This window comes from Petaurus breviceps, unplaced genomic scaffold (genome assembly GCF_028583685.1).
Source record: "Petaurus breviceps papuanus isolate PSGF00001 unplaced genomic scaffold, PetGlider_PUasm1.0 37, whole genome shotgun sequence".
NCBI classification, from domain to species: domain Eukaryota; kingdom Metazoa; phylum Chordata; class Mammalia; order Diprotodontia; family Petauridae; genus Petaurus; species Petaurus breviceps.
Genome location: NW_027186296.1, coordinates 41,188,679 through 41,202,730, shown reverse-complemented (window position 1 = coordinate 41,202,730; position 14,052 = coordinate 41,188,679). Strand labels below are relative to the sequence as shown.

General features: G+C 36.0%; 2 protein-coding genes across 3 annotated transcripts in view; one reads left to right on the top strand and one right to left on the bottom strand.

Moving 5' to 3' along the window:
- Positions 1-14,052, bottom strand: part of CA12 (carbonic anhydrase 12) — a 241,089-nt gene that overhangs the window by 88,074 nt on the left and 138,963 nt on the right. The gene's annotated exons all lie outside the window — the stretch shown is intronic.
- LOC138169158 (inter-alpha-trypsin inhibitor-like) overlaps positions 1-14,052 on the top strand; it is a 136,282-nt gene that overhangs the window by 13,120 nt on the left and 109,110 nt on the right. The window lies entirely within an intron of this gene.

Here is a 14,052-nt window from a genome sequence, read left to right as displayed (position 1 = left end):
TCCTGAGGGATAAGCTAAAAAACTAGTTGAGACAATTAACAGCTTCAGCAAAGTTGCAGGATATAAAATGAACCCACATACATCATCAATATTTCTATATATTACCAAAAAACCCAGCAGCAAGAGACAGAAAGAGAAATTCCACTTAAAATAAGTGTAGACAATATAAAATACTTAGGAGTCTACCTGCTAAAACAAACCCAGGGACTATAAGAACACAATTACAAAATACTTTTCATGCAAATAAAGTCAGATCTAAATAACTGGGAAAACATCAGTTACTCATGATAGGCCAAACTAATATAATAAAAATAACAATTCTACCTTAATTAGTTTACTCATTCAGTGCTATACCAATAAAACTACCAAAGAATTATTTTGTAGAGCTAGAAAAAATAATAAAATGCATCTGGAAGAACAAAATATAAAGAATATGAAGGGAATCAATGAAAAAAATGAAGAAAAGGGAGCCTAATAGCTCCAGTTTTCAAACTATATTACAAAGCAATAATCATCAAAACAGTCTGGTATTGGCTAAGAAACAGAATGGTGGATCAGACAGTGGAATAGACTAAGTATACGATACACAGCAGTAAATGACTAAAGTAATCTAGTATTTGATAACTTCAAAGATCCAAATTCTTGGGGTAAGAACTCAACACTTGACAAAAATTATTGGGAAAACTGGAAAGCAGTTTGGTAGAAACTAGGCATAGACCAACATCTCAAGATAAGGTCAAATGGATAAATGATTTAGGTATATAGGTGATATCATAAGTAAATTAAGGGGGCGGCCAGGTAGCACAGTGAGTAAGAGCACCGGCTCCAGTGTTGGGATAACCTGGGGATCGAATCTGGGCTCAGACACTTAGCACCCACCCAGAAACACCTGGCCGTGTAACCTTGAGCAAGTTACTTAACCCCAATTGCTTTTTAAAAAAATAAGTAAATTAGGGGAGCATGGAAGAATGTACCTGTCAGATCTATGGATAAGGGAAGAATGTATGACCAAACAAGAGGTAGAGAGGATTGCAGGAAATAAAATAGATAATTTTTATTGCATGAAATTTAAAAAGCTTTTTTACAAACAAAACTAATACAACCAAAATTTAAAGGAAAACTAGAAACTGGTGGGGGCTGGGGGAGGGAATTTTATAGTAAGTTTCTCTGATAGAGGTTTCATTTCTCAACTATATAAACAATTGGGCCAAATTTATAATTAAAAAAAGACATTCCCCAAGTTGATGAATGATAAAAGGATATGAAGAGGCAGTTTTCAGAAGAAGAGATCAAAGCTATCTGTAGTCATATGAAAAATGCTCTAAATCACTATTGATTAGAGAAATAAAAATTAAAACAACTCTGAGATACCACCTCACACTTATCAGATTGGCTAATATGACAGAAAAGGAAAATGGAGGGTATATGGGAAAATTGGGACATTGATGCATTTCTAGGGGAGTTGTGAACTAGTCCAACCATTCTGAAGAACAATTTGGAACTATGCTCAAAGAACTATAAAATTGTGCATACCCTTTGACCTAGCAATACCATTACTAGGTCTATATCCCAAAGAGATCAAGCAGGAAAAGGACTTATTTGTACAAAAATATTTATCCAGCTCTTTTTGTGGTGGCAAAGAATTGGAAATCAAGAGGATGCCCACCAACTGGGGAATGGCTGAACAAGTTGTGATATATGATTGTGGTGGAATACAATTGTGCTGTAAGAATGATGAGCAGGATGGTTTCAGAAAAAACCTGGGAAGAATTATATGAACTCATTACAAATTGAAGTGAGTAGGACCAGGAGAACAGTGTACATAGCAATAGCAATATTGTAACAATAATGATCTGTAAAAGATTTAGCTATTCTGATCAGTACAATGATCCAAAAAAATTCCGAAGGATCCATGATGAAAAATTCTATCCATATCCAGGGAGAGAACTGAACTCTGAAGCATGCTTTTTTTTTAGTCTTTATTTTTCTTGGGTTTTTTGTTGTTGTTGTTTGTGTTTTCTTTAGCAACATAGCTAATATAAAAATATGTTTGGCATGACTTCACATGTATAATCAGTATCAAATTCCATGCCTTCTCAAGGTGGGGGGAGGGAGGGAGAGAATATAGAACTCAAAAAATTTTTAAATAGTTTAAAATTCTTTTAAAATGTAATTGAGAAATACTTAATGAAATAAATTTTACATACATGTTATACACACATATATATATGTATATATAAAATTTTCAGGAGGTATTTCTTAGTCTCCCTCCCCCCAAATCACCTGCCTTTCCTACCTAGTGGTTTTTTCCGAGATTACCTTCTATATATAGACATAGTTATAGACATGCATGTATGTATGTATATATACACATGTGTAAATGTGTATTGTGCAAAACACACTTATATATCTCATATGTACATAGTTTTTGAATGTCATCTCCCCATTTGATTGTGAAATCTTCAAGGGAAGAGACTGTATTTTTGCCTTTCTTTGTTTTTCCAGTGCTTAGTATAGTGCCTGGCATATAGTAGGCATTTAATAAAAATTTGTTGATTGACTGATTGCCAGGCACTGGGGATTAAAAATATAAAAATAATAGTCTCTACTTTCAAGAAGTTTACATTTTTCCAATAATTATCTTATACGTGAAGATCTAGTTGTTTCAGTTTTGGTACTTATATTTTCATGGAATATAAGTTCCTTGAAAACAGGAACTTTCTCTTGTTTATTTTTATTATACATGTGTGTATTGATATATCCATATGTATGTATGTATATACATACACATTCATACTGGATAGTCTTACATATGTTCTTCCCCCCCCCCCCGAAAGTTAGCTCCTTCAAGCAGAAAGGACTGTTTTATTTTTTGAAACAGCATTGTACCCAGCACAATGTCTTCTGTATTATAGCTAGTTAATACATTTCTTGATTTTGTTATTGTATTATAACTAGCAGAGAACTTTGGAAGGCAGAGGACTGGTACAATTAAAACACCCCTCTTTATTGGATGTGTAATTAGTTTCTTTTGCTAACAAGTTTCCCAACAGACCAATCATGACATTTTTTTATTGGCCATAGGCCAATGCTGTACAAAGTCCAACTTCCTCCTAAACCCTGAGAAAGGTCTGTGATAGATCTAGTGACCTACAAATCAGGTATAACAGCAATTTTTTTTTATTAATCTTGGCAAAGATGAACAAATGTAAAGGGGCCTCATTGGAAATAGCTGTGCTTTATGTTCTGATCAGGTATAATATAAAATATAAAAGAAATCTTAACAGTATGATAAATTTATCAATAGCAGTTTTTAAAGACTATATATCATGCCCAAAATAAATGTTTTGGCTTTATTTTGTAGTGGTATATTTTAATCCTGAGGCTATTTAAAGCTTTTGGTGTGGATAAGGTAGGACTCAGGTTTGATATTGAGTAATTGTGGGTTTTGCTACTTTGCAGGGTAATCTGTAAATGATAGAAATAATGATGAAATGACTTTAAAGTAGAATTATATTTTAATCAACAGAAAACCAGAATTCCAGAAACTTTCAAATCCTTGATTTGAAATGAAAGCTCCTTCACTTAACTGAATCCCACTCCAGTTATTTTTAAAAATCTTTATGATCACCATAATACTACTTAGTGCCATTTAATTCTTTTAAAACACTTATATTCCTTAGGGAAGGCAGAGGATTTTAAAAGTAGAAAAGATAGAAACTATGAGATGCAAAACTCTGCATTCTTTTCACTTTTAGGAAGAAATATAAACTCCTTTGACATTCCTTCACAGCCTAGCTCTAACCTGCCCTTCTTCCCTTATTACTCCCCTTCACTCATTCTTCATATATCTGGGCTTATTATTTCTCATACAAGACACTTCATTATTTCCTGTCTCTGAACCATTGGATTAGCTACCACTCATTTCCAGAACTCATTCCCACCTCTCTTCTACATCTTAGAATTCCTCATTTCCTTTAAGACTTATCATAAGTGTTGTCTTTTATGAGAAGCTTTTCCTGACTCTCCTACCTACAGATACCCCCTCTTCCAAATAGCATGTTGTATCCATTTTGTCTAGACCAATATATATGTGTATATTGCTTTCCCCCCCCCCATATATCCTATGGGCAGAATCTACTTTCCCTGAGGGCAGAATCTACTTTCATCTTTGTGTCTCTAATGCCTAACACATAGTGCCTAATGCTTGTTGGTTGATTGATGGATTCTAAAAACAAACTGTTTTGGGAAAAATATTTGCATCTCTCTGAGTCTCATTTTCTTCATCTGTAAAGCAAGGTGATTTGAAAAGATAGTAATCTTTGTTCCTTTCCAGTTCCAAAATTCATTCTGTGATTGTTGTAGATTGAACTTAGTCTTCAGAAAAGTTTTAGAAAGCCAGGAAAATTAGTAATAACAAGTGAGTAAAGGTTTATAGACAATCTAGCCCCAAAACAGAGAAACACATTTATACTATATATATCTTGTATGTACACATACATGTATACACACATATGTGTATGCACATATTTGTTGTTTGCATGTTTTGTCCTACATTCAAATGTGAGCTTCTTGAGGGCAGGGGACACCATAATTTTACCTTTCTTTGTATTCTTAGTACTTAGCACATTGCCTGTCACATAGTAGGTGCTTAATAAATGCTTGTTAGCTGACAGTGAGGACCAAGTTTGAAACTTTGATAGTCTTTGAAAAATCTGTGATTTCATTGATAGAAGTATTTTGTTTCTTAGCCCCTCCAAACTTAACCAGGCTGCTTCTTAGGCAATACATGTGAAGCCCATGACCAGAGTCCTACTCAAAGTGTTTCCATTTTTGGATGACCTACCAGAGTTTGCCCTCTACTAGAATAGACTTCAGGAACCTACAGTCACCTGAACAATCCATCAACCAGCATTTATTGAGCACCTGTTACGTATCAAGCACCACGCTAGGTGGTAGGGTATACAAACACTGAAATTAAACTATTCTTGCCCTCAAGTTTACATTCTACAGGGGGAAATAACCTGTGCATATTTAAGTATATACAAAACACTGAACACCTAGAAAGCATATACAAGGTTTCCTGTGGGGAAGGGGTGGTAAAGGGAGCATTAACATTGTAGGGAATGAGGAAAACTTTCACGTAGAAGGAAACTCTTAAAGGAAATCAGGGATTCCAAGAGTTAGAGGTGTAAAGGATTGAAGAGCATTCCAGTCACGGGGATCAGCTAGTACAAAGGCATGAAAATGGCAATTAAATGTCATGTGTGAAGAACTGTAGGAAGCCAATTTGGCTAGAATGTTGAAAGGAGTAATGTATGAGGCTGCATCCTTTATTGTAGCATTGAAATAAGACTTCAAAAGGAGGATAGTTTGTAAAGTCTAGATAAATGTAACAATGAGAAGATTATAAATAATGGCTAGAATATTTGATGGCTTAATTATTACAGCAAAAATAACTGGAAGGTGTACATGAGAATTACTGAAGGTGGAAGTGGACCTTTTGTTGGCTGGAGGTCCAACCAAGTCAAATTAAATAACTGGGAATACGGTACTTTACAAACCTTTAAATAGTTCCTGAACCTTAGAATTCTTGACAGAGTGATCATGATGATTGAAGAACCTTAAACTATAGGAAGTTTCCCTTGGAATTCCAACTGACTTTTGGTAATCTTGAACTGGATGTCCAGTAGACATCATAAAACTCAACATTCTCAAAACTGAACTCATTGTTTCCCCTAAAACCTCCCCTCCCTCCTAACCTTCCTGTTACTCTTGAGGGTACTGCCATTGTCACAGTTCCCCAGGCTTACAACCTAGGTATTATACTTGGTTCCTTATTCTCTCTCACCCCCCCCACAAGCCTATATCCACTCTGTTACCAAGACCTGTCAAATTTTCCTTTGTAACATCTCTCAAATATACCCCCTTCTCTCCTCTGATACTGCTGTTACTGTGGTATGGGCCCTCACCTCCTCATGATTGGAAGATTATAATTGCCTGCTGCTTAGTCCACCTACCACAAGTCTCTCCCCGTTCCACACCATCCTTCACTCAGCTGTCAATAGTCTTCCTAAAGCATAGGTCTGACCATGTCACCCCTTTTCCCCACTCAATAAATTCTAGTGGTTCCCTACTGCCTCAGATCAAATGAAAAAATCTTTTGTTTGACATTCAGTTTTTATGAGCTATCCCCCTCCCTCCCTGTCCAATATTCTTTTTTTTTTTTTGCTTTCTTTGGGGGGAGGGGCAATTGGAGTTAAGTGACTTGCCCAAGGTCCCAAGGCTTCGGGTCCTCCTGACTGCAGGGCCGGTGCTCTATTCACTGCGCCACCTAGCCACCCCTCCTTTCCAGTATTCTTACACCTTCACCCTACCATGCACTCTTTGAACCCTTGATACTGGCCTCCTTGCTGTTTCAAAAACAAGAAACTCAATCTCCTGATCTGGCCATTTTTAGTAACTGTCCTTATGCATGGAATGTTCTCCCTCTCTTTCTCTGCCTTCTGGCTTCATTGGCTTGGTTCAAGTCCCAGCTAAAATCTCACCTTCTACAGGAAACCTTTCCCAATTCCTTTTTATTCTAGTGCCTTCCTTCTGTTGATTATTCCCTATTTATCTTGTATATAGCTTATTTGTACATAGTTGATTTTATATGTTGTCTCCATTAAATTGTGAGTTCCTTGAGGGCAAGGGTTTGGTTTTTTTGGTTGTTGGGATTTTTTTTCCTTTTTTCTATATCTCTAGCACTTAGCACTATGCCTGGCACATGTAGATGCTTAGTAAAATGTTTATTGATTGATTGACCTAGTTTATAAAAAAAGTTCATTGAAGAAGCAGGCCATAGCCTTCAACCACAGTAACTCAAAATGCTGAAAAACCAAGGAACTCATGGGATCACAGAACCTAAAAACTGGAAGGAAACTCAGAGACCATCATGTCTAATTCATATTTAAATAAGAATTCCCTCAACAATACATCTGGCTAGTGGTTATCCATCTTCTGCTTAAAGATCTCTAGGAAGAAGAATGCACTAGGTAGGCTCCCAAAGCTGCCAGGTCCATTTTTGGAATTGTTTTGCCTCATAGCAAAAGTGCAGATTTGAAATTCTGCCGGTTGCTATTATATCTGTCCTCTGGGACCAAACAGGACAAGTACAACCTCTTGTAGGTTTTCAAATACTTGAAGACAGCTATCAGATCTTCCCAAGTCTTCTTGTGTTAAACATCCTCCGTTCCTTCAATTGATCCCAGTTAGCTTCTACTGCCTTCCAGTTTATATCAAAATCCTTTCTAAAATTTGGTACCTAAATTGAAGAAGGCAGTATCTTCCAGATAGACTCTTATTAGGCCAGAAAACAGTAAAATTATCATCTTCCAAGTCTTGCACACTATGCTACTGCTAATACAGTGTAAAAGAGCATGAACTTTCTTTTTTTTTTTTTTTTGCCTTTGGAGGGCAATTGGGGTTAAGCAACTTGCCTAAGGTCACACGGCTAGTTTTTGTGTTAAGTGTATGAGGTCACATTTGAACTCAGGTCTTCCGGAGTCCAGGGCTGGTGCTCTATTCACTGCGCCACCTAGCCACCCTGAACATGAACTTTCTTGATTACCATATCATCATAATGACTCATATATATTGAGCTTGTAGATGATGATAACACCCAGATTTTTTTCAGATAAACTATTATTTAGCCATTTTGTATTTATAAAGTTGATTTTTTAAACCCAGATATAAGACTTTACATTTATCCTATTAAATTTCCACCTTACTGGATCCAACTCAATGGGTTTCAGCCTGGTCAAGATCTTTTTGGATATTAAGCATCATCCAGTATATTAGCTACCATCTACATTTATCATCTTTAAATTTGATAATAATATCATTTATGGCATTTTCAAGTCTTTGGCCAAAAATATTAAACAGAACAAGTGCTGGGGCACTCCCTTATAGGCCTCCCATATTGACATAGAATCATTCATAACTTCCCTTTGATAGAGACTTTCATAACTTCTCTTTGGGTCTGGCCACTCAACCATTTTGGAATGTACCTAATTGAACTATCATCTAACCTAAATCTCTCCACATTTTCCCACAAAAAAGAGCAAGAAAGACTAACTAAAATCTAGGTGAACTATATCCATGTTGTTGTTCAGGCATGTCTGATTCTTCATTGTTGGGAGCTAAAGAGGCTTGATCCAGGATTCAGATGATTACCTTGATATCAGTGGACCCAAATATCAAAGACCTCTTAGAGATGCAACTTTTCTTCAAGTTAGCTCCTGAGTTCTTTTGATTTGGGTTACACTTATATGGATGTTGTTTGAGTTCTGAGACCAACAGGCTCTGCCCCAAGATTTTAGTTATTAAGAACTAAAATATTTGATCCAGCACTCAGGTATCTTTGGGTGGTCAGCTCTAAACATGATGTCTTTTGAGGATTGCAGCTTTGGCTTTGAAGTTTGCTCTCAATTGTATCTGTTTATGAATGTGGCTGTATTAGCAGGCACCTGAGGCCTAGATCAAAGGTCTTACCCTAAGACTTTAATCTCCTAGATAACAAATCCTTATCAAATTATCTATTCTGTGCTACTTCCAGGATATGACAGACTAAGATAATGATAAGAATACTTGAGTCCCCTTCCTTTGTCTCATTGCTCTATAAAAACCTTGTCCTAAGAATCAATAAATGGAGTTCATTGTTTTTCCTTGAACTACCCACATGGCCTGGTCATTCCTTATTCACATCTCTGAATCATGCTAAGTGCTGGACACTGAGCAGCCCATGGCACTTCATGACCCCATTTGGGTTGTTTGTTTTTTGGCAAAGTTACTAGAGTGGTTTTGCCATTTCCTTCTCCAGCTCATTTTACAGGTGAGGAAACTTAGGTAAACAGGGGTAAATGACTTGCCCAGGGCCTCATAAACTAGTAAATGTCTGAGGCTAGATTTGAACTAAGGAAGATGAGTCTTCCTAGTTATGAACTGATCCAGCCATTCTAGAGAGCTATTTGGAACTATGCCCAAAGGGCTATAAAAATGTTCATGCAAGGGTAGCTAGGTGGCACAGGGAATAGAGCATCAACCCTGGAGCCAGGAGGACCTGAGTTCAAATCAGCCTCAGAAACTTAACACTTATTAACTGTGTGACCTTGGGCAAGTCACTTAACCCCAATTGCCCTGCCTTCCAGACCAAAAAAAGATGTGCATACCCTTTGACCCAGCAATATCACTTCTAGATTTGTATCCCAAAGAGAATATAAAAAAGGGAAAAGGACAAGTATAAGGTAGGGGAGGTATGGGTATAAAGAAACTTATCTGAAAAAGATCTGAGACTTTTCTTTTTTTATCTTTTAATGATGAATTTAATAAATGTGAGAATTTTAACATACAAGGATGGAAAAGGGATTATATGTGAAGGTAATGAACTTTTATTACATGCTTTAAGTATTAATTAAAATTTAATTTAATAGTACTAATAATTTTGCTCGTGGGGTATTCCTTTCTTCTTCGTCTTCACTCTTCTAAGTATTTTTAAAAGTTCCATTGATGTTCTTTTCTTTCTTTCCTCATCTCTATAACTACCTACTTACCTAGTTACATCCCCTCCACAGTTCTCCTCTCCTCCCCCCCCAAAAAAATTCCTCCTTTATATCAAAAAGTATGGTCAAACAAATTCACATATTTAGCAATGTCTTCAAATGTAAGTTTCTTTCTGTATCTCTAGTCCATTGCCCCTCTGTCAAGAGGTAGGAAACATGCCTCATCATCAGCCTTTTGAAGTCTTGATTAGTCTTGCAGTGATCAGAGTTCTGATGTTTTTGAAAATAATTTTCCTTTACAAATTTACATTTATAGCCAAACAATCTTATTGCTATATAAAAATTGTTCTCTTGGTTCTGCTCAGTTTACTCTGTATCAGTTCATACAACTAGGTTCTTCTAAATCAGTCATATCTAGGACTTTTGTTAGACTGCAAGCTCAACATGAGTCTATACTTAGGTGCAATGTTAATCAAGAAAGTGAAGTTCATCCCTTCCTTTCCTTTCAGATTTACTAACTTTTACCTTATCAACACAAAATGATAGATTGGTACTTTCTAACTTCTTATTCTCCACTTAAAGCTCTGTCTTTGGGAGAGCTCTACTATCAACAGGGAAGTTTAAAGGGAAAATAATCAAAGATACATTAAAGGAATCATCAGAGGGGAAAATCTATGAAATGACAGTGCCTCAAAACACTAAGGCATAAAAAAGTATCTAAAGAGAAGAGCACAATAAAAGAAAATGTTTATTCATGAAGCAGAGGTATCAAAGAAAATGAGAATAAAAGAAGATGACTTTTGCTTAGTTAACTGAGAAGTCCTTAGTGGAACCAATTTCAATAAACTGATGTGGACAAAACTAGACTGAAGGAGAAAGATGGTGTAAAGGAAATTGTACCATAGGGGGTAGAAATGACTAATTTTAAGAGTTAGTGGAGGACGGAGATGTAGTTAGAGGGGACATTAAGATTCATTAAAGGCTTGAGGAAAACTTGGAGGAACTGACTTTTTGAAAATAGGAGGAAATGGTCCAGATAATACAGGTTGAAAAAAAAGAAAGAACAAGAAGAAAGTTAGACAGGAGGAGATAAATTCTATTTTTTAAATTCTATTTTATTTTCCTGCTTGTTGGTGTTTTCAGGTCTCAATTCTCTCTCTGTCACTTCTTCCCTCCCTTTCCCCATTGAGAAAGATAGGAAAACAAAACCTGTTATAAACATGCATTGCCAAGCAAAACAAATTCCTGAATTGGCCATGTGAAAAAAAAAATGCTTTAATGTGCCCTCTGAGTCCATCATCTAGCTATCTAGAAGTAGTTAAATGTTTTATCATGAATTCTCTAGAATTGGTCATTCTGTGGATCAGAATTCCTAAATCTTTCAGGTTGTCTCTATGGTATTGTTGATATTGTTGACATTGTTGACAGTGGTTCTGCTCACTTAACTTTTTATCAGTTCCTAAAAGTCTTCCCAGATGTCTCTGAAACCATTCCCTTCATCATATCTGATAGCACAATAGTATTCTATCACATTCATATAACATAATTTATTCAGGCATTCTCCTATTTGTGGGTACCCCATCAGTTTTTAAATCCTTGAAACCACAAAAAGAATTGCTATAAATATTTTTGTACATAAAGGTCCTGTTTCTTTGCACAAGGAGGTAAATTCTAAAAAGAAGAAACAGGTAGTAAATACCCATTTGAGTGGGATGAAATAGCTCTATCCAATTAGTGCTTTGAGGGATGGGAGTGGCTAAAGAGAATTCCATTGTTTTTAGGGAAGTAGGTTGAATGAAACAAATAGTTTGAGTGATAAATGAATGTCTGGATGAACTGGAATGAATTGTCTGATAGGAAAATCAATAAGGATGAGACAGTATTCTTACCTAACCTTCTTTTGAGTAGGATCACAAAGAAACCCATGGTAGGTCAAGAACGCTTCCACTCAGCATGACACAACTAAGAGAGGAGAGCCCAGAAATCAGGAAGTTTTTTTTTTTTACCTGATATATCACTGGAGACCTTTAGTAATAAACATATAAATTCCACCCCATGATGACACTTATTTTCCAAATCCAGTCTTTATTGTGCTTAACAACCTTTCGCACAGAAACACCTGTAAAAGACAACTTGCAGGGGCAAGTAAAGAAGTTAACAAGCTGCGAACTGACTCTCAGGATTCTGCTACCTCATTATGCTGTCATTTAAGTACTGGTGTGGGTGTTTTTTGCATTCAACTAAAGAGATTATATATATATATACATATATATAGTATGTATGCATGTGTATATATGTATACACATATATGTATGCATGTACACATATAGCTACTTACAGGCAAAAACTAATGAAAATCATAGGCCTTTTTAAAAATTCTGAACTTCCCTCTTTGGTAACAATAGTTACTTAATAAAAATATATTGGCCCTAGGGAAAGAAAACAGAAATTTGGTAAAGGGGTTTAGGAAAACAGACAGATGGGGGGAAATGAATTAATACAGTTTATATAGCTAACTAATACAGTTAATATATTAAAGCTTATTTAACCTTTAATAGCTTAAAACTGTACTTTTAGGATACCCTGAATTGGTACATGAAATATTAAAAAGCATCTTTCTGGGGAAAATGAAATAATTTCTCATATATTACTGTTTTCATTCTTTTAATTACCCTGTAAGGTGAGTGAAAACAGCTACTATTATTCCTTTGGTGAGAAATTGAAATAGGGAGTTAAATGAATTAATCAGATCCTAGATCCCAGTTCTACAATCAGTCTGCCAAGTGATATTTTCTTCCAAGTGAAGAGCTATATCGACTAATAAATTTTCCCTGATGTGTAGGTGGAGATATGACTCAAGAGAACTATGACTCAAGTTTTAGATTTTTAGATGAAAAGAATAATGTCCTCCTTCCCTAATTAAATTCAGGACTGCTCAGAAATATAAGGGTAGCAAAAATTTGATGATGATTTTAAGTCAAGAAATATTCATCTATTTCACAAAGATTGAAGATATTTTATGTGTTTGAGATCAGAATGCTTTTGGTAGATTTGAAAAAGACATGTTTAGGAGGTAGAAGCAAGTATATGCAGCTATACTCCAATAGATTAGTGATCTCATTGAGGCGAATGCTCCCTCCGGTGATATGGCCTGCAACCCATACATGCCTATCTATTCTGTGCTACTCTTGTTCACATCCTCCCCTAAGTCCATAATAGGGGGGTCCTAAAGTGCTGGTATCTTTCCTCTCATTCCTTTATCATCATAAATGATATCAATGAAACAAGTAGTTTAGCTATTGGTTAACCTTGATCTCACCAATGACTGAGTCCCCCATTTCTTCTGTTTCTATACCTCCCTGAAATCTATCATACCACTTCTCTTGCCTAATTCTTGACTGCCAAAGTGTCAGTCTACATTCATGCCCACTCTACACTTCTCCACTTGCTGCTTGGGTGACCTTCAATGTTAATTCTCCAGATACTATGGTATTCCACAACTTCTAGGCAAAGAGCACTGGCAGAAAAATATTATTGAAAAGATAGTTCTTTGTTTCTGAAAGAAACCTGTGCTCATTGAAAGGATTTTGCAGTTTTCCAGAAGTAATTTAACCCATTCTTTTCCTCCTGTTCAATTCTGAGCCCAGCTTGTTGTCTATTTGCTGAGTCTATATATCTCCATGGGTTATCTATCAAGTGGTAAATGGCCCTGGTCAGACCACATTACAGATGTTGTATTCAGTTCTTTCTGTCATATATTAAGAAAGATTCATATAAACTAGAGAATGTCAAGAAGATACTTTTTTAAGATAATGAAAGGGGCTCAAGATTCTCCCATATAAGGATTGCATGAAGGATCTGGATAAGCTGGCAGAAAAGGAGACTTCAGGGAGATAAGGTCTTTGTCTTCAAGTTGAAGGTCTGTCATGTCAGAAAGGACTATTGTGTGGACTTTTTCTTCTTGGTTCCAGAGGTTAGACTAGGAAAAATGAGTACAGGTTGAAAAGAGGCAGACGGATGGATAGATAGATAGATAGATAGATAGATAGATAGATAGATAGATAGATAGATACATACATACATACATAGACAGATAGATGGATGGATGGATACATATTATAGATATAGATATCTCATCTGTCTATAGATATATCTTTAGATAGAGATATGGAAAATTGTCCTAATGAATTAGAGCTTTATAAAAGTGAAATGGGCTACCTCAAGAGGCAATAGGGAGACCCATCATTAGAAATTTTCAAGTAAAGGCTAGATGACCATTTGTTAGGACTATTGTAGAAGGGATTCCTTTATAGAGGCAACTAGGTGGCAGAGTCAACATAGCACTGGGCCTGACATCAACAAGATCTGACTTCATATCCAATCTTAGGCACTCACTAGCTATATAATCTTGGGCAAGTCATTTAACTGCTGCTCACTTCAGGTTCTTCAACTGTAAAATGGGGATAAGAGCACCCAGAGTCGTGTGATAATCAAATGAGATAATATTTAC